The sequence below is a fragment of the Pseudophryne corroboree genome, chromosome 1 (assembly GCF_028390025.1).
Source record: "Pseudophryne corroboree isolate aPseCor3 chromosome 1, aPseCor3.hap2, whole genome shotgun sequence".
Taxonomy (NCBI): domain Eukaryota; kingdom Metazoa; phylum Chordata; class Amphibia; order Anura; family Myobatrachidae; genus Pseudophryne; species Pseudophryne corroboree.
Window position 1 is genome coordinate 1187929963 of NC_086444.1, and position 26554 is coordinate 1187956516.

The 26554-nt window shown below is 43.4% G+C and overlaps 1 protein-coding gene across 3 annotated transcripts in view; it reads left to right on the forward strand.

Annotated features, from left to right (window-relative positions):
- LOC135014379 (extracellular calcium-sensing receptor-like) overlaps positions 1 to 26554 on the forward strand; it is a 365092-nt gene that overhangs the window by 301763 nt on the left and 36775 nt on the right. The window contains exon 1 of one of the 3 annotated variants that reach the window (XR_010213049.1): positions 3939 to 4233. The exons of the other annotated variants lie outside the window; for them this stretch is intronic. The gene's annotated coding sequence lies outside the window, so the exon portion shown is untranslated. Of the gene's footprint in view, positions 1 to 3938; positions 4234 to 26554 lie in introns of those variants that run through there. 3 annotated transcript variants of the gene reach the window in all.

The window sequence follows — 26554 nt, forward strand, 5'->3', positions numbered from 1 at the left end:
TGCATAACTCCCAACATAACCTATTCCAGGAGGGACAAAATGCTCTGCTCCTGGATGTCCTCTTAATATATGATTAGCGTCACCTGTGTTGAACTATATTTAAAAGAAAGGTATTTTAACTCATAAAAGGAAACAAAGCTGGGATCCCTGGGTCACTTACATCTCTCCCCCCCTTCCTATCTTTCTTCTGGTTGGGAAGCTCTATTAGTAGGTCATGAGACCTGATACTCTTGTGTCTCTGCATGCACTGTAAAATGCACATGTATCCACACATTGAAACCCATTTCCCAGTTCTGATCAATTATATATATATATATATATATATATATATATATATAATTTATACATCCTATAACATATACTTTAGTAACATAGTAGCATAGTAACAGTTTATGAGGTTAAAAAAAGACAATTTGTCCATCAAGTTAACCTGTTAGTGATCTCCTACACTGTAATATTTGTAAGACTAACTTTAACTGTGGTGAATGTTTAGCCGTTATGTCAATTCCTTTTTTATTTTTTTTTATTTTATTACTATAGTGCATGGTTTACCCACCATAACCCTGGATATCCTTGTCCATTAGGAATTTATCTAGTCCATTCTTAAAAGTAATGACAGGTCCACCATTACTACTTTCTCAGGCAGGGAATTCCACATACGTATTGTCCTTACTGTGAAGAAACATTTCCATCTCTGTGTGCAAATTTTCCTCTCCTTTAACCTAAGCAGGTGCCCACGTTCCTTTTGTGATGATCTTACCCCAAACAAATCCCCTGATAGCTCTGTGTATTGACTCTTTATATATTTGTGAATGTTAATCATGTCCCCTCTTAATTTCCTTTTTTCCAGTGTAAGCATGCCTAGCCTAGCAAGCCTTTCCTCGTATTCTAGCATCTCCATCCCCTTAATCAATTTGGTCGCCCGTCTCTGAACCTTTTCTAGTTACAGGATATTCTTTTTGCAGTATGGTGCCCATAGTTGTGCACAGTATTCGAGATGAGGCCTTAATAGTGATTTAAATAATGGGAGTATACCATTCTCATCCACTGCATCAAATCCCCACTTTATGCATGCTGATACCTTGTTTGCCTTTTTTTTCTGCATTCCTACTTTGGGTACTACTGCTAAGTTTGTTTTCTATGTGAACATCTAAAACTTTTTCCAGTACAGAATCCACTAGTCTATCTGTATCTTCTGGGCACAACTTACTGATAATTCAGGGCTTTGGTATGTTGTTTTGCACAAGATATGTATAGTACATCGGTAGAGTGTGGTGGGCTTGCTTAGCTTCTGACAATATTTGTATTATATATGGGCTCTCTCGTGCAGATATTTTATGATGATATACCTAAATATTTTGATTAGTAATTGAAAGTGTTTTTGCTGCACTGTATAGCATTTTAGAGATAAATTAAGCTCTGTCATGCTGTGCATAGCATGTCTGGGTGGATCCAGAACAAAATGATGGTGTTACCATGACAAGGAAAAAGAGGGGCTAATGGCTCCTGGAGAAAAGGATATGGTCTCACAAAAAGGGGCATTGCCTCAAATCAATGAAGTATTTATATGACAGGGAGAGGGTGATGCCTTGGAGAGGCAGAGTGTGACAGAAGAGAGGGGGTGTGGGGAAATAGAGGTAAAGGGGAGAGGCAGAGGGTGAGGCAGTGGGTGACAGGTAAATATAGTGGGTGATGGAGAGGCAGTGTGTGAAAGAGTGAGGCAGGCAGTAACAGAAGAAAGTAACAGTGAGAGGCAGTTGGTGATGGTAGAGGTAGTGGCTGCCAGACAGAGGCAGTTGATGAAAAGGTAGGGGCAGGGGTGACAGGGAGAGGCAATGGGTGACAGGAAGATAGTAGGTGACTGGGGAGGCATTTTATTATAGCTGTGAGGTGTCTAAAGGCAGAGACATACGTTTTAAATGGTTGAGTTTGGGGCTTGAGACTAATGCAAGGCAGCATGGGAGAAGCCGGGGCACAGAAACTGCAGGCAGGGGCAGAGTGGCTAATTCTATCTCCCCTTTCAAGATCATAATGTAATCCAAGCAGCATTTACTCTCCATTAGTGCTCAGCTAGACTCAGCCACACAAGAGTATGAGAGGTTGAGCTTATGAGACATGAAGGGAGGCCTTTCTGCCCTTACGCTACTTTCTCCTCATCCAGCTGGACCACATCTACTTCATTACAGCCCATGGAGAAGCAGTTGTTGTTGCATACTAATGATGAGTCAGGTTGACTCATTATATAGCTGCTATCCGCTGGCCCCATAATTACAGCAGGCCCATGTGTTATGCACTGGCTGCACTGCCATGAGTTCTTCCCCTGGCACAGGGGAGTGCTGAAAGGCTGACAGCCAGCAGCCCCATCCTTTTGGAAAATTTGTTGCTTAAATAAAATAAAACAACAATTCTCCTAAATTTAAGTGGTGATAATGTGCCTTGGTGCACACCCCATCCTAAAACTGCCTATGGCTGTTCATGCCCAGATCGGTACTAAGATTTTAAGCTCCACAATGAATACCACTCCTTTTATAAGAGATAGGTTCAGTGGTATGTGCAGTTTTACTTTTTTAATTGATTAGTTTAAATCACAATATAATAGAATAATTAAGCCATAACAGGACATTTCATTGAGTGGAAATAATTTGCAGTTACTGGAAATTTAATGCAGATGGTAACAATGCAGGCATCCAAGGGCATCAGATTGGGGGTGGGGCAAGGAGGCAGCTCACTCCCCCCAAACATGAAAGAGATGACATCCACCCGGACCCATGATTGCCTACCATCAGCTGCACTGCTGGTGCTGTGTTAAGTAATTGTAGCACTGATACATTGCAGGTATCGCTAAAGCTGCCTGCCCCATGTACTCTGCCCTCTCCTCATCTCCTGCACCATCTGAGCTCTGCAGAGACATGCTGCCAGTGAGCTAACAACAGCGGTAAGCAACAGCATAGCTGCTGGCCATGGGGAAGGGGTAGGGGAGAAGGGCAAGGGAATTAGGAGAGGAATGAAGAGGAGGTGGCACTCCACCATACATAATATGTACAAATGGGCTCTGCCAGGCATAATGTCTGTAAGGGGCACTAACAGGTGTAATGTGTACAAGGGGCTCTACCTGGCATAATATGTATAAGCAGCTCTACCTGGCATACTGTGTAAAATGAGATCTACCAGGAATAATGTGTACAAGGGACAATCACTCCCAGCTTCTCCATATAGTTCCATACAGGCACACATGACCCATCTAAGAAGGCCAGAAGTTAGGGGCTCCAAACTGAGATTTTATATTGCCCCCCCAACTGAAAAACATTCTGATAACCCTGCAGGCATCCAAGTGCCGTTCCCAAACAAGTGTCGCCCATAGGTACAGTATGAGCTAATGTGAAATTCACTACTGATTATTTGGTGTTTAGGGTATATAGCATCAATTATCTGTCTGGTTAGGATGAAAGTTTAGGTAGATGGTATCCCAAATGCAGTTCTCCCCATAGAGTCTTATGGGACCACTTGTAGGGCTGCCCTGTAGTACAGGATTTATGAATTTAGGGTGGCAGTCATTAGGGTGACCACTCCTATGCTTGTTTTTAAAGACAGGATGTACGTGGCCAAAATCATCGCAAATAAGTATAAAACAAAGAAGTATAAAGTTTTATTTGTTTTTCTTTTGAACTTAGTTTAATTCCACTTTAGACCCTTTATGAGCACACCTGATTATATTGTACTATGAAAAACCAGCTTCTATGTATAGTGGCCTCTGGTGTTGTAATTTACTTTTTCATATAAATTTGTGTTATTCTTCTTAAAAGCAACATTGTTCTATTTACACTATTGTATTTTTATTAGTCCATGACAAAAGAGTAATATGCAATGACTATAAAGCTCCCTCTATCACCACGTCTCCCTTTGTCCTGCATATTCCATACTACACTTGTGCAGCTGTCAGTGCTGGGATTGGAGAGAGAGGAGAAACCATCTCATATGCTTCTGATTATCGGTAACAATGGGTCTAAATATTTTATGTATTTTGTTTTTGTTGCTGGTCCTATATATGACGCTCTGCAGATCTGAGACACAGAACTCTACACCCGGACGTCACCTTGTAGTTAACAATTACATTTTTACATCTAAGTATTCTCAGGCAGAAAATAACATTATTAAAGGACTATTCACCAGATGTACAAGAGTATTTTCTTACATGAATGGATGGAAAATTTTCTCCAGTGCAATCGTCATGATGTAAGTACAATAAATGCTGCAAAATATAAAAATGTACATTACAGGGACATTTCAAACAAACAGAAAATTCCTAATAATTTCAGTGCATTGCTCAGTAACTTCTTACGTCTCTCTGTAATTTTATATCATGCAGAATATCTTTGTCTCACGTTTGTATCTGAGACATTTTTGTTAGAAAAGTTCTAAATATCTGCAGATTGCTGTTATTTAGCAGAAGACAGAAACAAAATCCTAAATTACTTTATTTCTAAGAATTCTAAGAACAAAGCTGGATTAGTCCCAACATACTGTTATTGTGATGAATTCCTTTCTAACCATCTGCTGTTACATGGACAATGTTTTACTGTATTATTTCTTACAATACATAAGAATATTTTTTTCTAAGACGACAACATTAGACTTACAATATTTAACATCAATATTATTTAGTAATTATTAATGCAAGCTTAAAAGTTATGCTGCCATTTATAGGTTACCAGTAATCTGATATTACTTTGCTTTCTGCAGTTTGTATAACTCTTAGCAGCGTAATTAGTAGGATGGTGATTAGTGTTGCCGGTTGTTAGTGCTGGGTCGCTGGGCTGAAATGTTATCATTGTACCATTATTTTATGCAATAATGAAAGTTTATATGTGTTCCCCCTTCTATTGTCCATGTGCATTTTTATAGGGTTACCACCTCCTCCCTTTAATTCTGGACACATATTAATTACACAGGCTCTGTGGCTGTTTGACTTCAAGACTCCACTTCACCTGGTTTTAATCAGCCACAGAACCTGTGTAATTAATATGTGTCCTTAATTAAGGGGTTGAGGTGGTAACCCATTTTTTTTAAAGACGCACAGTGTTAGGTTACTTATCCTCAGAACAGATTGCCTCGCTGTTTATGTGCCTCTGGTAGAGGATTTAGGTTGTAAGCTTCATTGGTCGGGACCTGTTATGAATAAAGCTTACATCTGATATTACAGTGCAGGGTATTATTTTAGTGCTGTATGAATAAGGAATAATAATTATTGCACAAACTTGTTGTAGCCGTCAATGCAGAACATGACAAATTAATACAGGACAATGTCTGATTAGTTACTATGGTTACAGCTTCTTTGTCCTAATTATTTATTTAATGTTTTTATCTTTGAAACAAGTAATATTACTTTCCATTAAATGGTAAAAATCAGTAAATAAAACAGGATATTGTTAAGCTATAATCTTTACTAACAGTGTATTTACAATATTAGCAGTATAAAGCAGTGTATCCCAAACCCCTAAATTACAATCCATGTTTTAAGTATATTCCTACTGGCCAGGTGGCAATTTGTACCATCTGCAGCACAGGTATTAACCCCTGCATCACCTAGCGAGTGGAGAAAGCAGATGTTGTATCTGGATCCACTACAATGAGCCGGGAGGCTCACATCAGCTGCACAATATATGTTCGAACACTTGTCAGTTTTATCCTGACTTATTAATCATACATCTTGATTTTTATTTTCCTTTTATTACTTATATTTTGTTATTTATATGTATTGATATATGCCTTTTTTTAATAGTATTTACTGAAAAAATTGAATGAGTGTTTATATTTTCACAATGTAAATAATTATATTTACTTGAATGATCTCTACTATGTACACATTTATACAGATATATGTCTGTGCCAAAGAAAACACCATCATATATCTATTTAACCTATGCAAACACAGTCAGCACTATATTATTGCACTACACTGTGGGGGAGATTCAGACATGATTGAACGCAGGTGTTTTTTTGCAGTGCTGCTATCAGGTAGTTGCCGCCTACAGGGGGAAGGGGTAGTTGATGTGCAGGAGTGTGAACGCTTGTGCAGAGAGCTGCACAAACAAAAGCTTGTGCAGTCTCTGCACAGCTCAGGACTTACTCAGATACGGCCAGGAGCTGACGTCAGAAATCCTCCCTCCAAACGGCTGGGCATGCCTGCGTTTTTCCGGACACTCCCTAGAAACGGTCAGTTGACACCCATAAACGGCCTTTTCCTGTCAATCTTCTTGCAGTCGACCGTGCGACCACTTTCTTCTTTAAACCTGTCGCTGGCCGGTGATCCCCTTTGCAGGGGGGCGATTCTCCTGCACATTGGGGAGTATATGTATGCGCAGTTCTGACCTGATCACAGCTCTGCAAAAAAAATTGCGTGTGATTAGGTCTGAAAGACCCCCTATGGCAATACCTACCTACAGATGTAAGTGGGAGCTGCACAGATGTTTTTCTATTTTCCAGAATCTGATTCAATAACCCCCCTTTCTTTTTCATGGAAAGTACATATTGAAAACAGTATCATACTGTTGTATCTAGAGATGAGCGGGTTCAGTTCTCAGAGAACCGAACCACCCCCCACCCTGAACATCATGCTTTGAGCCTGGACCCGAGTCTGGCTCAAGACTTCCCGCTAGACTCAGAAACCAGATCGAGGCAAAACATCATCATCCTGCTGTTGGATTCTCGTGGGTTTTGCATTCCATATAAACAGCTGTGCATCGCCACCATTTCCACTCCAGACTTGGAGAGTGAAGGAGACAGACCTCTGTCTCTCTCTATGGGAGGTGGCATTGGGTGGGGTCAGTTTGTGCTCTGTAGAGGTGCTTTTCCTGTCACTGTGGCATCCCTGTGATGTTAGGGGTGCTCTCCTGGCTGTCACCGGTGTTTCATGTTCTGTTAAGGGTGCTGTAGTTGTACATGGGTATTGCTGTCCTGGCTGTCACTGTGTTGTACAGGGGGCAGGGGCACTGTCTTCCTGTATGCAGTGAAAATACAAGGGTGCTGGCCCTGTAAGGTGTAAAATTCTGGTGTGCTGTTGTTAAAATAAAAGTACACTGGTCCTGTATGCTGTAAAAATCCAGGGGTGCTGTTGTTAAAATAAAAGTACACTGTTCCTGTATGCTGTAAAAATGCTGGGGTGCTGTTGGTAAAATCAAAGTACACTGGTCCTGTATTCTGTAAAAATACAGGGCTGTTGTTGTTAAAATAAAAGTACACTGGACCTGCATGCTGTAAAAATACTGGGGTGCTAATGTTAAAATAAAAGTACACTGGTCTTGTATGCTGTAGAAATACAAGGGTGCTGTGAAAATGAAGTGGCACTGTTCTGTCTGCTGTAATAATAAAGGGGTACTGTCCTGTGAAATGGAGAACATAAATTTGGAGGAAAAAATATTGGATGATCTGGAACCACTTCCAGTTCCTAGTACTAGTGCTGAAGATCCTGCTGCCAAAAGTCATGACATTAACGATGCAATTCCATCAACGTCATCTGCTAAGGCTGATTCCCAATGTCATACAGTAGATTGGCAATATGCCATTCACAACACTAAGTGGCAAGGAAAGGCTAAGGCCTTGGCCTATGTTCATGACTGGTGGCTCAGCTTCTCATGAGGATAGAAGCCCACATCCCTTTCAAAAAGTTTTAAAAATGGGAACGTGGCCACGACGGGCATGGAGTAGCACTCACATTGTGCAGCTCTCCAGCCAATTGATCCTGTTATATATCCTATACCCCCCTCTGGGTCTAATATTCCTGCCACCGACTTATGAGTGCCCCCTGCTCCCCCTGGAACGGGTGTGTGCCTGCTGTTGTTGTACCTGGAGGTCCGGGAGCCCTGCATGCCAACAGGCCCTGATCTGAGCTGGGAGCCGCTGCCTCATGCAGGACCGGAAGTTCTTCCTCTGCCCAGCCTGCCGCTCGCTGCGGCCGTCCGGAGCGCCGAGGGACCGAAGGAGCTGTGCTCTCCTCTGCTGCCCCGCTTGCTATAGCTGGACTCCGGAGTGCGCCGCGTGTACGGCTCCCTGTGCCGTCTCCTCTGCTACGGAGACGCGCTGTCCGCGAACCGGAAGTGCGGCTCCCGCTGTCCGCCGCCGCCCGTGCAAGCCAGCCGGGAGATACTTGCAGGGCCTGCGGAGGTATACTAGTTGCCCCTACAACAACTGAGGGCGACGACTGAGGGGGTGGGGGGTTACGTTGAGGTTTGGCAGCCATTTTCTGGACTCCCTCTGCCATTCTGGGATCCAGGTGCTTGTGAACCCCTTCAGTACTGTGTGGGAGTACAAGTGTGTTCTTGGAAGCCTGGGCTGCATTGGATAAGTGGATGCTGGGCTGCATGTGACCCTCTCCCCCCTCCTGCTTCAACCCTCACGGCTCTGTTTGGCAGTGATAGTCCCTGCACCTCATTTTGTATTATCTTCAGAGACTGTGGACCTGCTGGCTATTTATACATATCTATTGTCTGTCTGACGCCCGTTTGCCGGTTGGGGCGGACACCCCCCCTCTCTGTGCCTATATTTGCTTTGATATTCCCTGTGGACCGGAAGGACCGACACCGTGCTGTCCAAGATGGTGAAGGGTCGCCAGACCGGCGCGGCGGCGGGACGATGGATAAATTTGTTCGTGACCGGGGCCCCCAGCAACGGAGAGGGGAGTCTACCAGATCCGAGGCTTCGCCCCCATCTCCTGCTCACAGCTCCGTCTCCTCTGACCCTCCAGATGCTGCACTGCAGAGAGTTCTGGACGCGGTCACTGCCAGTGAGGTGCGTCTGGCTGATAAAATCGGGCAAGTGCAGTCTGACCTCTCCATTATTCATCAGGACCTTCAGCGGGTAAGAGAGAGAGTGGGAGAAGCGGAGACCCGTATTTCCAATGTAGAAGACTCCGTCGGCCCGCTAGGTCGCCGCACTGATGTTTTGGAATCTCAGATGACTGAAGTGCGCAAAAAGCTTACGGATGTAGAGGGGCGTCTGCGGCGCAACAACGTCCGCTTCATTGGCCTGCCTGAGAAAGAAGAAGGCTCCGCTCCCGAAGAGTTTCTCGTAAAATGGCTCCGTGACGCCTTCGGATCTGAGGAATTCTCGCCTTATTTCACTGTTGAACTGGCCCATAGAGTTCCAATGCGCCCGCTGCCTCCGGGAGCTCCACCCCGTACCTTTATTGCTAAATTCCTTCATTTCCGTGACCGGGACACAATTCTAAGGCTGGCTCGTGTTAAGGGCCCTTTGAAATGGAATGGTTCACCTATATCGGTATTTCCAGATTTTGCGGTGGATGTACAAAAAGAAAGGGCTCAGTTTCTACCTGTCAAGAGGAGGCTCCGTGAACTTGACCTGCCGTATGCCATGCTCTTCCCATCCAGACTGCGGGTGGTGGCTGATGGGGAAACAAAGTTTTTCACAACCCCTCGTGAGGCCATGGTGTGGCTGGACAGACGATTCCCGGCGAGACATGCCCTTGCAGATCCGTGAATATCCGGCTGATCCTGGAGGCTGATTCTCTCCTGTTTTCCCTCTTAGTTACTTGCTCTGTCTGTTTAGATATATGTGCTAGTTATTGCGAGGCGATAGGTTGCGGGACTGTTTGATTGATGTCACCCTTAGTCCCCGTTACACTGTTTTTGCAGTTCAGACAGGATATATGATTACTCCTTCGTCAGCCATGCTTTTCTTGGTATGCTTTTGTTCATAAGTTTGCCTGGGTTCTTGCTCCCTTTTTTCTTTGTTCTACTTTCTGTCCCTTTGTGGGGGGCGGGGGGGGGGAGTGTTATATACTTGGCCTGATATGGGTGGTATCATGTTACCCGTATATGTTTTATTTTGGGTTTTAGATAGACCTAGGGGGTGGGTCGCTATGATCTCCCCTCATTTGTTTTTGTTTTTGAGGGGGGTATGGTTGATGGCTGGGAGCTACCTCCTAATTTTTTTTTATTCTGTTCTCTATTCCCGAGAGTCATTACATTCTTGGCCCCTATTAAGGAGAGTGTGCACTGGTTGATGGTGCAACAAAGTTGGGTTTATTTTTATTTTTAGGTAGGTACTCAGTTTTGGGATCCAAGTATGCTGCATGTTGGGGGTGGTATACAGGGCGGGGGGTGGGGGAGGACGTTAGGTTATATTTACTTTTTGGGGGGAAATGTTGGTTGCGAAAGTACATGGTCTGTTATTATGCTGTTTAGGCAGTGGTGTCTGGTTGCTGAATCTGTGCGTGGCGGGGCTGGCTGGCCGCGGGGTGATGCATCTATTATACTTGTGATGTACTATGACGGGGCTTAAGGTGTTATCGTGGAATGTGAGAGGGCTCAATGATAAAGTTAAGAGGTCTCTCGTACTCCGACAGATTAAACACTATGCCGCTGATATTGTCTGCCTTATGGAAACACACTTGGTGGGGAGTAAGATTCTCTCGTTGAAGAGACCCTGGGTGGGCTGGGCATACCATTCCATGCATACGTCTGCCTCACGTGGGGTTTCGGTCCTTATTAGGCGGACCGTCCCCTTTGTAATGGAATCTATACAATCGGATCCCTGGGGGAGATATGTGTTTTTGAAATGTAGATTATTTTATGTCCCTGTCCTCCTGCTAGCTGTTTATGTGCCCCCTCCCTACTCTCCTGATGTTCTTAAGAAGGTTGCTGGGTTCATGGCCTCATCCCCCGGGATATCTGTTATTTGCCTCGGGGATTTCAATAATGTGCTAGATATGGTGAAGGATAGGCTATCTATGTCTCCGTCTGCCGCATGTCCTGGGGGATCTGGTTTTGCAAATGTGGTGTCGGGGCTGGGCCTGGTCGATCCGTGGAGATTGAGACATCCTTCTCTTAAACAATACTCGTGTTTTTCCCACTCCCACTCTTCTTTCTCTAGGATTGACCTGGCCCTCCTCTCGAGCGACATGGTTCCCCGCGTCGGTAATATTAGATATGAGACTAGGGGTATATCAGACCATTCCCCTTTAACCTTTCACTTAGACTTTAACTGCGAGAGGGGTCAAGCTGTATGGAAATTTAACCCATTTTGGCTTGTTCACATGGGGGACGGCTCTGATCTGGTGGCCGCATGGCGGGAGTTCTTTGAGCTGAATAGTGCTGACCAGGCTATCTCTAATTTATGGGACACGTTTAAGGCCTTTTTACGGGGAAGTTTGATTAAACGGGTATCTGGTTTGAAATCCTTCTATAAGCAAAGGGAGGCTGAGTTGGAGGTCCGGAGTGTCGCTGCAGAGCTGCAATACTTGCAGGATTCATTGAACAGTTCCAAGTTGGCTTGGCTGTCGGCTCAGAAGGAATGGAGAGATTACCTAATGGAAAAGACTCAGCATAGACTCCTTTTCTCATCTCATACCTTTTACGCTACTGGGGACAGGCCCGGGACATACCTGGCCTCTTTGGCTCGGGGAGACAGACCTACTAGTGTAGTGGTAGAGATTGTAGACTCTGATGGTGTTCACCTGACCCAGACTCCACAAATGACGGCTGAATTTGTGTCCTTTTATAGCTGTTTGTATGAATCTAAATTGGATTGTACCTCATTGCAACTTAACGATTACTTGGACGGTGTCTGTTTTCCCACCCTATCTGGTGAAGCGTGTGACCTCCTGGAAGCGCCTATCTCCCCCGATGAAATTAGGGCAGCAATTGAGGCATCCCCTAGTGGGAAAGCCCCGGGCTTGGATGGCATACCCTCTGAGGTCTATAAGCATAACTTAGATTTTTTTGTCCCGCGCCTACTTGAGTTATATGGCCAGATTTTTGCACAAGAGTCTCTCCCCCCGTCTATGGCGGAGGCGGTGATTGTGGTTCTCCCTAAGCCTGACAAGGATCTTAGGAAGGTGGAGTCCTACCGTCCTATATCCCTTTTACCTACTGATATTAAAATTTTGGCTAAGGTGTTGGCTGGCAGATTAAATACAGTTATTTCTCACATTATACACCCTGATCAGACGGGATTTATGCCCAATAAATCGACCTCCATTAATCTTAGACGTCTGTTTACTCACCTACAGATCCCCAGGGCGGACCCTTCCTCCTCCATAGTCGTCTCGTTAGATGCCGCTAAGGCTTTTGACTCTGTGGAGTGGGAATATCTATGGGAGGTTATGCGTAGATTTGGTATTGGCCCGAATTTTATTAAATATGTCCGGCTGATGTATTCCTCTCCCTCGGCGAGGGTGGCGGTTAATGGTTTCGTATCTCATTCCTTTCCCTTATCTAGAGGCATGCGACAGGGTTGCGCCTTGTCCCCTACCCTGTTTGCTATGGCCATCGAGCCCCTTGCGTGTCTTTTGAGGGCAGATGCGGGGATATATGGACTTAAAGTGGGTGCTCGGGAGGACAGGGTGGCCCTATATGCTGATGACGTTCTGCTGTTTGTGGATCGCTATGCTGAGTCTATGCCTAGAATCTTGGAAATTATTGTTCAGTTCGGGCGATACTCTGGTCTCCTGATTAATTGGGAGAAATCCTTTATTATCCCACTTAGGGGCGAAGTCCCCGTCTCCCCGTTGGTGGCTCTTCCGTTGAGGTGGGTGGAATCCTTCAAATATTTGGGTATTTGGGTGTCTAACGACCCTCAAAAATTCTCTTCTCTTAATATTACCCCTCAAATAGTGTATCTCCGCGGCCGGGTGCAGACGTGGGGTAAATTGCCTTTAACGGTCACGGGGAGGGTTAATATGGTTAAAATGGTCTTCCAGCCCAAACTTCTCTATGTCTTGCAGCAATCTCCTGTTTATATTCCACAGAAGGTTTTTAAACAAATAGATGGGTTGCTTTCCTCCCTGGTGTGGGCCAGTAGGCGGGCACGTTTAAGACTAGATACCATGACCAGATCACGAGAAATGGGGGGTCTGGCCCTCCCCAACTTCCGTTTCTACTATTATGCGGCGCAACTGACACATGTATGGGAGTGGGTTAATGACCTCGATGCCCTGGCCCTGCATTCGCTGATGCTGCACCACGACTACCCGGGGGGCTCCCCACTACAGCTACTTCTTTGTGGTAGTGTTAAAATGTCCACGTTACCACTTATTAAGCAATCCATTCTAATATGGAAATTGGTGCACTTTGTGATGCGGGGCCATGGTGTTGACCCTGACACCCCACTGGACAACTTATACGGGCTGCTAGAACTGTGTCATCTTCAGGTCCGAGAGGTTTGGGGAAAGTGGGGAGTATCATCTTTGGGCCATTTATATAGTGATGGGATTCTTAACTCATTCCAACAACTTCAGTGTGCACACAACATCCCCTCTGGGTTCTTTTTTCGATTCCTACAATTGAGACACGCGTTGGCAGCCCAGTTCCCACATGGCCCTCCAGTCCTGGCTGACTCCCCGGTTAAATTAATGTTGCAGACGCTGGACTCGGGACATCTAGTCTCTAGGATATATGGTCGTATTCTGCAAATGCATCATAATGACCCTCTTACAGTTCTTCGGGGTTAATGGGAGTCCGATGTGGGTATGCTATCGGACGATGCATGGAACACTGCTATGGGAGCTCATCGGATCTCCACTTCCTCTGTTAGATACCAGCAAGTACAACTATACATTTTGCACAGGGTGTATATGACCCCGGGGAGGTTAGCGCATATTGGGGGCTCCCACAGCTCACAATGCCCTAGATGTGGAGCCATGGATGCGGATTTTTGGCATTTACTGTGGCTGTGCCCTGGCGTGTCTCTGTTTTGGAAGGCTGTTATACGTATCCTCTGTGATACAGGTGTTCCCTCCTTTATATGTACCCCTGCGCTCTGTACACTGCTGATTGTGGATGAGGAAGTTCTAGATCCGCATAGTAGGCGATATGTTATTAATTTGTGCGCCTTAGCTAGGGTTTGTATTGCCCGGTTGTGGCTGGCTAGTGAGGCCCCGACATCTGGGGCGTGGATATCCCTGGTCAACGAAACAATTGCACATGAAAAATTTGTGTTTCTGGCTAGGAAGGTGGAGAGGAAATGGGCTACAATATGGGGTAGATGGATGGACTCTAAATACTACAAATATAGGTAATGACTAGATCTGTTTTCCTCTCCGTGCTTTAGTCTGGGAATTTGTGGGAGGTGGGCACCCCCGCGGCCGGTCTTGCCTTGCTATGTTATAGGTAACATTCTGTGCCAATTCTGCTATGCATATGAGCATAATGGAAATGTCGTGCTTAAGTTATGTAGACCTAAGACACCAGTGCTATACGTTTATATGTCCTATGAGTTATATTATCTAACGGATGTAATTCATGCTGTATACATGTACTGCTGTTTATACACATGTTGTGTTTGGGTAGTTTCTGTGTGTTGTTTGTGAGAAGTGTTAATGCAAAATTGAAAAACTTCAAAAAAAAAAATTGAATTTAAAAAAAAAAAAAGTTTTAAAAATTAAGCTTGCGAAAGCACAGGAGATATCACAAATCCCCAAGGAGAGTCCATGTGTCCATGGTTACAATGTCTATTCCTCACCTTTCCATGACTGTATGGAAAATTGGAAATAGGAGGCTCCTACCACCATTTGCATGCCCCTTGCAAGTGCTGGGAGGTGCACCTCCAGTCCAATTGCTGATATTGAGATTGAGGATGTCACTGTAGACATACACCAGGATGAGGAGGATATTGGTGTAGCTGGCGCTGAGGAGGAAGTTGACAATTAGGATTCTGATGGTGATGCAGTTTGTTTGACTAAGGCACCAGTGGAGACAGTTTTTGTCCATGGGATGATAAAGCCCATTGTCATGACTGGGCAAAATACAAAAAAAAAAAACCTCCTCTCCGGTGTGAAATTATTTCTCCACAAATCTGGCCAACAGCTGTCAAGACGTGTGTTTTCTTTGTCAATTCATAAAATTTAGGGGTAAGGACTTTAACAACCTAGGAACATCCTCCCTTATATGCTACTGTACCTGCAGCACATTCATCAGAAGTCATTGTCAAGTTCAGAAACTTTGGGTAGGAGCGTAAGCAGTCCACTAACAGCTAAATCCCTTCTTCCTGTTGTACCCAAACTCCTGCAAGCCACACCACCAACTCCATCAACATCAGTTTCCGCCTCATTTAGGAAAGTAAATAGTCCTGCAGGACATGTCACTGGCATGATTGATGAGTTCTCTCCTATCCAGGATTCCTCCAGATGATCCTTGAGTGGTACACATTACTGCTGCTGCTACCGTTGTTGCTGCTGGTAGTCAATCCTCATCCCAGTGAGGAAGTTGGAAAACCACTTGTACTACTTTATCTAAGTAATTGACTGTCCAACAGTCCTGTGCGAGGAAGATGAAATATGACAGCTGTCACCATGTTGCAAAGTGGATTACTGAGGCCATAACAACTATGCTGGTGTTAACTCAGTGGAGAATAAATTTACGTGTTGTACAAGGTTCTCCAACCCTTCGTACTTGCCACACTTGAAGTCAGTTCAGTCACTGCCAGCTTGAGTCAGGTCATTTCCCTCATCAGGCTTGTTGTACAAGGTTCTCCAACCCTTCGTACTTGCCACACTTGAAGTCAGTTCAGTCACTGCCAGCTTGAGTCAGGTCATTCCCCTCATCAGGCTTTTTGCAGAAGCAGCTGGAAAAATTGAAGGAGGAGCTAAAATGGAGCGATTCCACTAATTATGTGGGACTTGTGGATGGTCCCCTTCATTTGCTTTGCCAGGATTCTAGGGTGGTCCATCTGTTGAAATCAGAGAACTACATTTTGGCTACCGTGCTTTATCCTAGGTTTAAAGTCTACATTGCATCTCTGCGGACACAAGTCTGCAGAGGTGCAAAGACCTGCTGGTGAGAAAATTGTCAACTCAAGCGAAAAGTGACCCATCTACAGCTCCTCCTTCATTTTCTCCTGCAAGTGGGGCTGCAAGGAAAATAATACAATTTCCTAGCCCAACCTCTGCAGGTGATGCAGGGCAGTCAGGAGCAAGTGCTGACATCTGGTCCAGACAGAAGGAGCTGCCAATTATTACTGACATGTATATTGTCACTGCTTATGATGCTGTCACCATTAAAAGGATGGTGGGGGACTATATCAATGACAGCATCCAAGTAGGCATGTCAGATGTCTGTATATATACTGGCAGGAAAAAGAGGCAATTTGGAAAACTGCCTTTATTTTACCTAAGTGGCCACGCTGCCCCCTCCAGTGTGTACTCCAAAATAGTGTTTAGAGCAGCCGGTAACCTTATCAGAGATCGGCGTAGGAGGTTACTTCCACAAAGTGTGGAGAAGATGATGTTCGTCAAAATGAATTATAAATTCCTCCAGGAAAACTTTTACCAGCAATTTCCTCCAGAAAGTACACTGGGACCTGTGCTGGTGGATTCCAGTGGGGACAAATTAATACTCTGTGAGGATGAGGATGTACACTAAAAGGGGTGAGGAATCAGAGGATAAGGATGACATCTTGCCTCTGTAGAGCCAGTTTTTGCAAGGAGAGATTAATTACTTCTTTTTTTGTGGGGGGATTAATTGCTTCTTTTCTTGTGGGGGCCCAAACAAACCAGTAATTTCAGACGTAGTCATGTAGAAAACCCTGTCACTGAAATGATTGGTTTGTTAAAGTGTGCATGTCCTGTTTATACAACATAATTCTTTGCATTATGTGCTCTTTGGGGCCTAGTTTTTAAAAGTACCATCCTTTCTGCCACTGCAGTTCCACTCCTAGATGGGCCAGGTGTTTGTGCTGCATACTTGTGTCACTTATCTTAGTCATCCAGCGACCTTAGTGCAACCTTTTGGCCTAAAAATAATACTGTGAGGTGTGAGGTATTCAGAAGAGAAAGGAAATGATTGGAAATGAATGTTATTGAGGTTAGTAATACAGTAGGCTCAAACATACCCCCAAATTCAGTGATTTTAACTGGTTATATGTTAAAAAAAAATCTAGATCAAAAACCAAAACCAAAAACCCAAAAGGGTGATTTTGGCAAAACCAATCCAAAAAACAAATGGAGACCCAGATCCAAAACCAAAAGCCCAAAAGTGTCCGCCGCACAACTCTAGTTGTATCACATAAAGTATATTAATACCCATGCATGTAGCATAACCTCCTGCGTCCCTCATTTGTACAGAGGATATCCTGGGAAAAGTAGACACCCCAGTGAAAAAAGACAAATCTTTGGGAAGCAAACAGTGACTGGCGGTCAGGAGACCGTCAGTCACAATACCGATGGTGGGATCGCAATATTTACATTGCCGGTGGAGGGGGGGTGAGTGCAAAAAAGACCCTTGCTGGCTTGCTACAGGTTCTATTCCCACTCTATGGGTGTCGTGGACACCCACAATTGGGAATTGTCCCTGTTGGTTGTCATACCAACCACTGAGATAGCGAGGGGGCGGAATGTAAGTGCAGGTATTGTGGCCGGCGGTCTCTTGACCGCTGGCCACATAACTACATGCCATACAGTATATATAATGTGAAATTTAGTACTTTTAAAATCTGAATCCCCCTAATTTTGCAGATCCAATCAGAGTCCCAGTTTGCATCTCCTGAGGAGATCCAATCCAAAAGGAGTCTCATTTGGATCTTCCCAATGTTCAGAATTTGGATTTTAGAATGAAATGTCAGATATGGGCTTGCAAAAATTACATGTATTTAGCTGTTTTTATCCATTTTCAAGAAATCCAAAACTTAAGGTTCTGAATTAAAACCCAAATTAAAAACTCAAAATGCTTGAGGTTGTTTTTTTCTAAAGCAAAACATGATGTTTAAATTAGAGCCAAAACCAAAACACAAGACTTATAGGCCCTACACACTGGCCGATATTCCTCAAAAATATGAACGATCTCGTTTATTATTGAACAAGATAACGTTCATATCTTTGAGTGTGTAGGCACCAGTGATGAACGATGCACGGCCCCGCGCTCATTCATCGCTGGTGTCCCGTCGGCTGTGCATGCAGGCCAATATGGACGATCTTGTGGATACCTGACATTTTCAGTTTATACGAAAATGGTGACGATTACCTGGACAGCTGCTTGCCTGTGGGGACTATCCCGGGAATCTTTTTCCCACCTGACTTTCATGCTGACATTGAACTGTTTGCAGTTCCAACACCTCCGGTAATTGTTCCCCTGATTGGACATCTGACCAATTGCCCATTCTCAAAGGGGCTACTGTATTAATCTATTAAGAATTGTCATTTTAATCTTCATGTTATTTATGTATTAAACTATATGAAACTTTCTCATTTTGCATATCTGGTTCAACTACTCCGTAATGAGGAAATTATTGTTGAAGTTCAGCAAAGAACAGAATATTAGAGAGCGCTAGTTAAGTTATTCCTCTATTTTTATTGATATTTATACACTTGGGTGAAGGGTGAAGGAAACCTTCAAAAGAGGTAATACTGATAAGCAGCGCTTTAGTGCGCACGGAACTCACCACTATTTTTGCATTTGATCTTGTCTATATTTGCCTGCACTTCAATGGAGCCGGGTGACGGGGGGAGTGAAGAAACTTCACTCCCCCGTCACTGCATCCCCACCGCCGGGTCACCCGTCGGCGGTATCTGCCATCGGGCAGCCGGCGGCGGATCTTTAAATGTGTAGGGCCCAGGCAGCCGGCGGCGGATCTTTAAATGTGTAGGGCCCATTAGAACAAATCTCTACAAAATACATTTACATGTTTAAATATAAATACAAATGCAAAATTTACACATGTGCAGTGCTAATAAATTTGCTCAAAATGCATTTTTTTGACAAATTGACTGTAAATTAACCTCTTTCTGGCTGACTGTGATTTTTCTGCATGTTAATTTTTGTTTATAATTATGCAGCAGCTGTCAGTGGGGAGATTTAAAGAAGATGCCAAATTATAAACTACATTTCTACCAGTCAATATTATATGTCATTTTGTTATACCAAATGATTTGGCTGTGTGTCCTTAGCATCACACCCTGCACATGTGTGGCACAGAAACCAGCGCCTGGGTGTCATCTTTTTCCAAGGATTAATTATATATTGGAAAGTAAATATTCAAAAGATGGAAATATCATTATAGGTGGGATATTCACAGCCCATAGCTGGATTCAACCTTTAGTGAATACATTTGCAAAAGTGTGTCTGGGGTAAGTAACATACTGGATATAATTGGGCTTACTATACTATCCCTTCAAACCAGGACACTCATGAATTGCACAAGTCTTATGGCTGATTTAAACCAGGTGAAATGCAGGCTTGAATTTTTCCAGCCACTAAGCCTGTGTAATTTATGAGTGTCTCAGTTTAAATGGATAGTATGGTAAGCCTACATATAATCTATATCTTATGATGTTAAATCTGATATGAGTACAACACTGTTATTACCAGAAAGATCACAAGTATCATCAGCTTGCAAGAACTTATTTGCTAATTTTTGCATATTATTGTCATGTTTTTAATATTTTATTATTCAGATTAAGGGGCAGATTTATTTATCCCTGGAAAGTGATAAAGTGAAGAGAGATAAATTACCAGATAAACCACTCCTAACTGCCATTTTTTAGACAGTTTTAACATGGCAGTTAGGAGATGGTACTTTATCTCTCTCCAATGGTCTCATGTACTAGTCTGTGAGCTGAAGGCTGTGCAGGAATTCCAATGAGTGTGACCATATTTTTAAAGTGGCAATCAGTTCCAAGGTAAAACCACCCCTGTTTTGCATTGCAATTTATTACAGCTTTAAGAATATGGGCATACTCAATGGAATTCCCACACAGCCTGCATCTTGCAGACTCTCACATAAGCCCCCAAGGCTTAATACATTTCCCCCTAATAATCTTACTTTACTAGAACTCACATAGCTGTGTCAGTAGGGCTGTCTGTGATATAAAGCAGAACAATGGGGGTAATTCTGAGTTGATCGCAGCAGGATCTTTGTTAGCAGTTGGGCAAAACCATGTGCACTGCAGGGGGGGGGGGGCAGATATAACATGTGCAGAGAGAGTTAGATTTGGGTGTGGTGTGTTCAATTTGCAATCTAAATTGCAGTGTAAAAATAAAGCAGCCAGTATTTACTCTGCATAGAAACAAAATAACCCACCAAATCTAACTCTCTCTGCACATGTTATATCTGCTCCACCTGCAGTGCGCGTGGTTTTGCCCAACTGCTAACAAAGTTCCTGCTGCGATCAACTCAGAATTACCCCCAATATGTGATACTCTGTACCTGTGTAGGATTACAGAGTGCACCTCAATTGTCAGAAAACTACAGAAGGCGTGTCATTTATGTATTGATGTACAAAGCAATTTTATATAACATCACCAGACCAGCGGAAACATCTACTAACTTTTATTTAGTAATGTGTAAAATAATATGAGATACTTAGATGTTTACTCCATGTCACGCCCCAACACTGACTACTGCAATATCCTTTCTACTGTGATCCCCTTTACCAGATATTCATGTAGCCTTTATGCTAGTTTTCACTGTAAAATATTCTGTTATAGCTGCACTTACAGTATATTGGTTATTAGTGCAATAAATAATACTTCAACTAACATAAAGTCATAAACAACATTTCACCAAGATGCATTTCTTGACTTCTCTAAATAGAAACTCCACACCCAATCCCTATATTTTCCCAAGACCTGCTCCTCTCATTTTCCCTCAATGCTTGTTGACATTTTTAGGATAACCCCACTATATGCAGTTCCCTCCATTGTCACTATTCTGGACTGAAATGTGGTGTGTAGTGATCCACTAGGATTGACGCAATCAATAACAGGGGCATGGAGATTAAAATACTGTTGCGTTTCATCAGGGGCACCCCACAAGGAGGAATTTACTTTGCTGCACCCAGCACACATGACAATGCCCTTGAAGTTGGTTACAAGCAGGATAGCAAAGAATCAGCAGCAAACTGGGTCTGCTAAAAGAAAAGACACGCCAAAGCCAAAATGATCTGTCAGAGGGATGGTCAGGTCACAAGAGGAGGTAAAAAATGAGCTGTGGAGAGCCAAGAAATAACACTGTAGAGCAGTCAAGAACAAGCCTTGGTCATACACAGGAATAACCAATAAAACATACAAGAATGCTGAAAGACGACAGTTGTGTCTTTATACAGTACACGTTTGGCATCCCGGCAGTTTGGATGCGAGAGGACATCTGACACCACTCGGGAAACCGGCACCAGAATGCTGAAGGTGAGTATCAGGGTTAGGGCCCAGGGGGGAAGGGTTAAGGTTAGGCACTGGAAAGGGGAAGCAGGGGTTTAGGGTTAGGCACTAGGGAGGAGGTTAGATACAGTATAGCCACCAACCCCCCAATGGTTAGTCTTAGCCAACCCTCACTGATTAGCCCTAGCCAACACACTCCAAGGGTTAAGGTTAGGGGTAAAATACCACTGTCCAGTGACAGGATCCTTACTGTCAGAATTCTGTGGTTTCTCATGTGACTGCTGGCATCCCAACCAGCAGTATTTCATACCCCACCCCTTATACATTATTGCTGCAGCAAAACAGTCATTCTTAGTGCATCAGGCTCTATGCACCTTGGCTTGCACTGAGCATCTTTTCCCTGCTTTTTACTCTTTACCATTTACCTGGCATGGTCGTATCAGATGCGACAATGCCTGAAAAGGGTCTTATCTGACCTGGTCACACAGGATGAAACCAGTCAGATAAATAGTGTTAGCTTTGGCAGGGAAGGGAAACTTCCCTCCACTGCTGCTGTCAGAGGGACCATAAGGTCTCTCTGCCTCCCTGCACTCTCCCCTACTGATTACCATGCTGCAGATCACTGCTAATCGGTCAGCGCGGCAGGACCCCCCCCTCCAGTGGCTGCAGACAATGGCAGCCGCTGGGGAGTGTAAATTAACCCTCCCAAACCACCCCTAGACCCCCCCCCCCTGAATACCTGGAGGCTGTCCGTGCTTTGAAAATGAAAGCTGCAATGTTTCCAATGTTCCAATGGTCACTATGTTCCCGATCGATGTTTCAATGTTTGTGAAAATAATAATTTTGAAAATATATATTTGTTTTTCTTTTTTATAACTAAAATCATTTTGGATAGGGTTAAATTTATGTTCTTCACCTAATTTACTCATAAAAAAAACCCGACAATTTCGGAGTGTTTTTTGAGGAAAAAAAATCGTCATTCAAGTAATAAAGTGACAAAACCACTTCACCGGACTGCGCTGATTCATATGATATATACAGTATTATAAACTAATTCCTGTGTGGGGGAAAGTCACTACCTGGAATCTTTGGTGCAGACTGATTGGTGTTTCCCTAAGTCTATAGTGTGAATATGATGCACATTTAAAGAAATATCACTGTGAAACACTGCTCTGCTCACTAGCACCAGGAGTCTCGTGCCATAATATGTATTAAAGTTACAGTAAGTGAATGAGGACACATCTGTAGGAGGGTGAAAACTAATTCTGTAGCAACTTCCTGTAGCCAGAGTATGGTTTATTTAAACTGCCGGATTAGAAAAGATCACCTCCAAATTTCCTGCAGTGTTTGACAATCTATGGCACTTATTTTCATGTATCAAATTTCTATTTCACTGTAGATTATAAATGTGTGAGAAGGGCGCACCTAATTAAAAAGATTAATTGATTGTGGTAGGCCTTTGAAACTGTATGGGCCATAAGGCCAGTACACACGGGGAGATTTTGCCAGAGATGTGTGTTGGACAATCTAGCACAGATCTAGCTACTGTATGCTCTTTGAGGTGAAGCTTAAAAGAAGAATAATAAATGATTGATTGATTGATTGATTGATTGATTGTGGCAGGCAGAGCTGAAATTAAGGCTCGGGACACTTCAAACAGCCGTACACCTAACAAAAACATATATATATAAGCAATGGTGTGGCACTACAGACAAATATGTGGACACTGAAGCACTTATGTAGTCATGTGGTGATTCCTGCAATAAATGTGAGAGCACCCGGAAAAGTTTATCTTTTAGTTGATGGAGTGCTGGACACCACTGTGTGTATGTGTGTAGATAGATAGATAGATAGATAGATAGATAGATAAGCAGTGGTGTGGCACTCCGTAGAAATATAGAAATGACTGATTGACCGATTAATTGATTGATTGTGGCAGGCAGAGCTAAATCAAGGCTATGGGGGACTCAGGGCACTTCAAACAGCAGGACCTCTAACAAATATATATATATATATATATATATATATATATATATATCAAAACAAGTATGAGCGCATAAACAATGTTTTTAAAAGAATGTCTTTTGTGGAACTACAAGTCCAAGAAGCAATCCAACCAAAACGCTGACCACCAAACCAACAGGTAATCTTTCATATGTTTGTCAGTCTGCATGCTGGAATACTAGCTGTCATCCTCCCCACGGACCCGCTTTCCAAAACAGGTATTGGTTCTCTAAAAAATATGAAGAAGCGGGGGCACCATTAGTGCATTAAAAGTGTAACAAGTTTATTCAAACTCCAAGGTCACAAAGTCAGCTAAAAATTTGGACCAAAGGTGGCTATTAAACCACCGCTTGTATAATAGATGTTAGAAGTTACACAAAGGCATATACGTCACGTCCTCAGACCGGGATCATATTCCTTGCGTCAAATCATGCCTGTACATGTTTCGTCACTGGACTTCATCAGTGGGCCTGGTTTGATGCGTACTAGCAATGCTTTATGTATCAAACAGCATGATTAACAGCCAATAAGATTTTATATCACACAGACCGTTTTCATACTTAATTATACAAACAGACAACGCTATTTATCACATTGTAAAAAACAAAACATCCTTAAAACAGAAGGAAAGAAGAAGAAAAATACATAAGGTCAGCATAATAAGGAACAATGCATGATACAGAATTTGTCTCAATTACAGCATTGAAATCAAGTGATTCTTATCTTAGCAGGTGACCTAGATAGATTAGTCTCAGAGCAAGTATACTCAAATTAATTTATACTAAAAACGGAGTGAGTGCATAACACTCATTGAGTTCTTTTGGACATAATGTGTTTAATGTAATAATCCAAAATGTTTCTCTCTTACTCAAAATATTGAGTCTGACCCTCCATGCTTATTGACTGGTATATGTTCTAACTAAAGATGAGTGGGTTCGGTTCTCGGCGAACCGAACCCTACCGAATTCCATGTGTCAAACACGGTTCCGAGCCTGGCTCAGTTATTCCCGCCTGACTCGGAAAACCCCAATAAGGTAAAACTTAATCATCCCGCTGTCGGACTCCCGCGAAATTTGGATTTCATATAAAGAGCCGCGCATCGCCGCCATTTTCACTCGGGCATTGTAGAGAGTACAGAGAGTACGTTCTCTTAGTGTCAGTTCTCAGTATCAGTGCTCAGTATCAGTGCTTATTGCTGCTCAGCAATACTAGAACAGTGTCTCTCTTGTGCTGCATCTTGCTGCTGTAGGGTGCTGTGGTAGAAGTGTCCTTATGACTGTGCATCGGTCATCATCATTCCAGTCACTGTGGTATCTGGGGGTGACAATTCCAGAGTGTTGTTTTTGTGCTGCTCACTAATACTAGTACAGTATCTTGTGCTGCATCGTGCTGCTCAGTGTCAGTTCTCAGTAGTATCATTAGTGCTCAGTATCACTGCTCATTGTCTTGTGCTGCATCGTTGTGCACAGTAATACTACATTACTAATACTAGTACAGTGTCTTGTGCTGTATCGTTCTGCTCAGTGTCAGTTCTCAGTAGTATCATCAGTGCTCAGTATCACTGCTCATTGTCTTGTGCTGCATCGTGGTGCACAGTAATACCACAATACTAATACTAGTACAGTGTCTTGTGCTGCATCATGCTGCTCAGGGTCAGTTCTCACTGGTATCATCAGTGCTCAGTATCACTGGTCAGTGCTCCGTGTCTTGTGCTGCATCTTGCTGCTGTAGGGTAGGGAAGCACTCATCCTCCCACTAGAAAAATGGAAAGAGTTAAGCTGGCAAAAGCACCGCAAAGAATTGTGCGTTCTAAATCACAAATCCCCAAGGAGAGTCCAAATGTGTCGGTGGGTGCGATGCCTGACATTCTCAACACTGGACAGGAAGAGATGGCTCCTTCCACCATTTGCACACCCCCTGCAAGTGCTGGAAGGAGCACCCACAGTCCAGTTCCTGATATTCAAATTGAAGATGTCACTGTTGAAGTACACCAGGATGAGAATATGAGTGTTGCTGACACTAAGGAGGAAGTTGACGATGAGGATTCTGATGGTGATGTGGTTTGTTTAAGTCAGGCACCCGGGGAGACAGTTGTTGTCCGTGGAATGAGTAAGGCCATTGACATGCCTGGTCAAAATACAAAAAAAAAAATCACCTTTTCGGTGTGGAATTATTTCAACAGCAATGTGGACAACAGGTGTCAAGCCATGTTTTGCCAATGTCAAGCCATAATAAGTAGGGGTAAGGATGGTAACCACCTAGGAACATCCTCCTTTAGACGTCACCTGGAGCGCATTCATCAGAAGTCATTGACAAGTTCAAAAACTTTGGGTAACAGCGGAAGAATTCCACTGACAACTAAATCCCTTTTTCCTCTAGTTCCCAAGCTCCTGTAAACCACACCACTAACTCCCTCAATGTCGATTTCCTCCTTAGACAGGAACGCCAATAGTCCTGCAGGCCATGTCACTGGCAAGACTGATGAGTTCTCTCCTAACTGGGATTCCACTGATGGATCCTTGAGTGGAACGCCTACTGCTGCTGTTGCTGCTGGTTCTGCTGTTGTTGCTGCTGGGGGTCAATCACCATCCCAGAAGGGAATTCAGAAGACCATTTGTACTACTTCCATTAAGCAATTGACTGCCCAACAGTCCTTTGCGAGGAAGATGAAATATCACAGCAGTCCTCCTGTTGCAAAGCGGATAGCTCAGGCCTTGACAACTATGTTGGTGTTAGACGTGCATCCGGTATCCACCGTTAGTTCACAGGGACTTATTGTTATTGAACTTAATAATACCATAGGATCAAAATTACTCCCAAATTCTATGATTTTAGCTGCTTTTGAGGTTTTAAAAAAAATCACCTGAATCCAAAACACATCCAAATCCAAAACCCGAAAAGGGTGGTTTTTCCAAAACGCGTCCAAATTCAAACATGACCGCGGACCCGAATCCAAAACCAAAACACAAAACACGAAAAATGCCCGCTGCACATCTCTAGTTCTAACCCAAAAAATAATTAGCACCTAGTCATCTTCCGGCATTGAATAAAGAGGCTAAAAGTGAGATCATGATCAAGAGTCCTTTATTAAATAAAATAAAAGGTTTTTATACCTCTGGAAAATGTAAAGTATGTCAAAATGGAGTAAAAGGTACTAAAATGTTTATCAGTGCGGAAAATCCAAAGAAACAATTCAAGAACAATGATTTTATTAATTGCAATTCCACACATGTAATTTATCTTTTGGTTTGTGGCTGCAGCAAAAAATACGTTGGAAAAATGAAAAGGTTACTCAAGCTGCATATCTTAGAACATATTAGGAACATTAAGAATAATATTGACAATCATAGCATCCCTCGACACTTTCGACAAAGTCACGCTAGTAATCCAGCATCACTCAGGTTTTTTGGGTTAGAACATATACCAGTCAATAAGCGTGGAGGGAACAG